The following is a 4,410-nucleotide window of genomic DNA, read 5'->3' on the forward strand; positions in this document are numbered from 1 at the left end:
TTCTTCTTCTTCTTCTTTCTTCTTCTTCTTTCTTCTTCTTCTTCTTCTTTCTTCTTCTTCTTTCTTCTTCTTCTTTCTTCTCCTTCCTTCTTCTTCTTTCTTCTTCTTCTTCTTTCTTCTTCTTCTTTCTTCTTCTTCTTCCTTCTTCTTCTTCCTTCTTCTTCTTCCTCCTCCTTCTTCTTTCTTCTTCTTCTTCTTCTTCTTTCAAGTGACAGGGTTCTCCTGGAGAAGCTCTTCCACCCAACCATCACTGATTTTTCTTTCACAGTGAGTCCTTTAAGATCTAGGTAGGTACTTTTTTTCACCAGGGAGGCATATTGAAATATTAATATTCCTACCTAGAATTTGTAATTGTAATTTGTAATTTTTATTTGACATTTTAAGTATACATATTTTTCATATAGGTTAAATGAACGGAACCTTTGAGTTTGAGTTTTGGTTGTTCAATAACATGTCTCCAAACATACCTACTTACATAGGTAGTCAAATTAGGACTAGAAGAAAAAAATACGTAAGGGGTAATAGAAAGTAAAAATTGTACTGATTGCAATACTTTCTCATCAGGAGTACCTATAACTCCGCTATATGTACATTAGATGATTAGAAAGTACATAACATATACAGACAGAACAAACTGTCGAAATTTTGGAACAAACTCTCAAAGGAAGAAGCCAAACCCTTTAGTTAGAGTAGATCACAATAATATAGTCTACAGTCAAGGCTTTCATCATAAATCCTCACTTTAATTTAATCAACTTTACTATAAGTGCCTAAGTATAAATATGTATAAAGCAGTGGTGTGGGGTGAGATGTTCAAAAGGGGAACCTATAAATTCATTTACAGTATGCCGATCTACTGGTGGTCTTGTAGAGTCCAGGTTGAATAATCACTTATTTCACTTAACAATGAGAATAATTAGGTATGTTCAGTAAGATTGTAATTATGTAGAAAAGTTTTGCTGGCCTCAAAGTGTGTTCCCCGGGTATTTCTTATGGGGGGACTAAAAAACGTCAATATCTCGGGAACGGTTGGGAATTTCAAAGGTCTGATAATTTTTTTGGGTAGATACGACAATTTTACTGGGGGTCTTCGTTTACAGTTTTTCGATATCTATCATAGTTTTCTCTAAACAATTCGGACAGACATCATACATACATAAATGACCCGTCCATATTTCCCTTTTATATATATAGATTATATTGTACTGTAAACAGAATTATAAGCAATAAAAATAAAGGTTTATTAAAAATTGAAATTGAAATCGAAAAGAGCCAAGTAGGAACAGGGCCATATTATGTAGAGGGGGCCAAGGAGCAGGAGACCTGACTCGGACTTCTTTTCCTCCTAAACATACGAATGTATAATATACTAAAATTAAAAATATTGGCCCATAATTTGGACCATCCACCCCCCTCCCCAAAATAAGCCGTAGTTCTGATTCTTGAATCCCCTTGATGAAATCATGGATACGGGTCTGAGTAGGAGAGAAGAGGAAAAACCCTTAGAGAAGCGAAGCAGTACTACCTATCTTCTTCTTCTTCTTCTTCTTCTTCTTCTTCTTCTTCTTCTTCTTCTTCTTATTCTTCTTCTTATTCTTCTTCTTACCTTCTTCTTCTTTCTTTTTTTTATTTTTTATTTTTTTATTTTTGTAGTACATTACCTACCGACCTATTTATTCTTTCTTCATCTTGTCTATTCTCATTATTTTCGTCACGTCACATCATGTTTTCGTCACGCTCTCGCTCTCCTTCTTCTTCTTCTTCTTCTTGTTTTCGTCTTTTCCTCCCTCCTTTGTCTCTCTCACTTGTCATATTCTGGTAATGTCATTGTCATGTTGTTATTTTGTCAATCTTCTCTCTCTCTCTCTCCCCATCTCTCTCTCTCACCTCTGTTTTTCTGTCACCTTTAATGCCCTTTTTCACCTTTTTGCTGTTTGCCTCTTCCTCTCTTCTCTCTTCTTTTTACTTTCCTTATCCTATTCTATTTTCTTTTTCTTCATCTCCCTTTTCTTATTTTCTTTATTCATAGAGCATTTCTCTTTTTTTCCTTGTTCATTTTACATCTCTTATTTTCGATACGTGTGGGTACATCTTCTTTCATTGCTCTCTCTTCTTCCTTAGCATTGCATATTATTTTTAGTCTTCTTCTTTTCTTTTTATTCTTCTTCTTCTTTTTCTTCTTCTTTGTCATCCTTCTTTTCTTGACATATTATATTTGGCTTTCCACAGAAATCATCATCCATTTCCTTCCATATTTTCTCATGAATGATTCTTCCTGCTCATGTATTCTTCAATACTATCATTCATATTATTACGATCCATGTTCTCTGTACGATTCACAATGTAGATGGTTGCTATATTTTTACTTGTTTTGTTGTATTTGATGTATTTTGTCGTATGCTTCATACATCTTCGTATGTTTTTATTCACATTGTCGTATATATGGAGGGTTTATTTCTTTATTTTTACTTATTGTACTTAGTGTATGCTTCCAGGCAAACCTTTGCGGCCTTGACATAATCAAAATTGTCCAAAAAGTGTACCTATTCGCTCGTCGAGTTAAAACTCAGAACTCACTTCGTTTTATATGTAGCTAGGTAGTAGGTAATAGTTACCTGTCTGTCTGTAGAGAAATTGAATCCGGTAGGTAAGGTGGTAAGGTACACAGTATAGGTACACACCTACATATGTACCTATAGATACCTGAAGTTCACGTATCACGTATGTAATTGATAAATAATTGTAGGTTAAACCAAATTCAATGATCCAATCTATTTACTAAGAACAGAGTAGGTAATGTTCAATGCAGTGATATGACACATTCAGAATGTCTGATGCAAAGTACGAGTAACTACATACGTACAGTCTGTGTCAAATGTTACGTGAAACGTTAAGTCCACCATACAGACTCTACTGTATTACACCCAAGGCACAAGGGGATTTTTTTTTTTTTTTTTTTTTTTTTAATCCACATCCAATAACTTTTGGATGGCTTCAGATTTGTTTAGAAACTAAATATTTGTATAAAGCCCGATTATTAGGTGTATAGCTCACGCTCTAGTGACATTACAGTTAAAATACCAACTCCAACTGCCCATGCCGATTATGTATATGCGGGACTATTTCATACTAGCTGAATTCCGTCGCTTCGCTCAGGAATCCCGCTAGTTCAACCCGAGGCATGGCCAAACTTGTGGAAAAGGCATGGCCGAACTTGTGGAAAATAATAATTACTTTCATGAGTTCAGAACTTGAGGAACAGACTGTAGTTCGGAGAATAAATCTAAAGGCGAAGGCCTAGCTATAATAGTAAGCAGCTATTGTCAATGCTGGGAGGTCCACAATATACAATGTCACTCATCAGGACAACTTTGTCACTAGCGGACTGATCCTAGAGACCTAGTCTGATATCTTATGACTTCAGATCATACATATGTCACACCAGATGTTGTTGACTACTTCATAACTCTTCAGTACCTATCTATCTACAGTTCGAGTTGTACAAACCAAGTGAGTTTTAAGTTTCAACTGCCAGCTAAGTTAGCTTGGTTGATAGCGCGTCTGCCTTGTAAGCGCTAGGCTACGGGCTCGATTGCTGTCCGGGGCAGATTTTATCCTGAAGGGATAAGGTTCGTTCTCGGAACTTCTGGCTTTCTCCTATCCTGTCTTCCTTCTCTCTTCGATTTCGGGACGATAAGACCTTAGCAGTTACAGTTCCCTCGATCAAACCTCTTGTGAAAAAAAAAAAAATACTCTGTAGTTGTGACGATCGCTAATGCGTGGACTGGAAATACAGTCGAAGAAGACCCAGAAGGATTGAACAGTCTCGTCATAAAGTTTCTTCTAATCAATCCCGGACAAATCAGATCGGATAAAGCCAAGTCCAATTATCTCTGATTAAAATCTAGCCAGATTTCCGCCCTGACATTTCTGTGACGTCACAAGTCGCTCTCATTGACAAGTTTCAATACTGACAGTTTGTTTACATTAACGTTGGAAGTCAAATAAGGCACCGGACAATTCGAGGCAATGTAATGTTATCTAGTGGCTTGTTCCAAGAACAACGCCGCACTCTAGTCACCTTTTGCTAGTGATCTGTTCTAAGAACTACGCCGCACTCTAGTCACCTTTTGCTAGTGATCTGTTCTAAGAACTACGCCGCACTCTAATAGTCACCTTTTGCTAGTGATCTGTTCTAAGAACTACGCCGCACTCCCCACTTCACGCTTAGATAAAATGATCGGTATGATCGGCCACGGGCATTCACGCTCCGACTGTCCGGATCTCTCAGACCCCTGGGCCGGAACGTTTGTGACGGAAAAAGCTTCCCAGTTCAGTCTTCAGACCGTCTGAGAATGGAAAAAGCTTCCCACAGTTCAGTCTTCAGACCGTCTGAGAGCGGAAAAAGCT

This window comes from Diaphorina citri, unplaced genomic scaffold, assembly GCF_000475195.1.
Source record: "Diaphorina citri unplaced genomic scaffold, Diaci psyllid genome assembly version 1.1 scaffold1679, whole genome shotgun sequence".
In the NCBI taxonomy this organism is placed as follows: Eukaryota; Metazoa; Arthropoda; class Insecta; order Hemiptera; family Psyllidae; genus Diaphorina; species Diaphorina citri.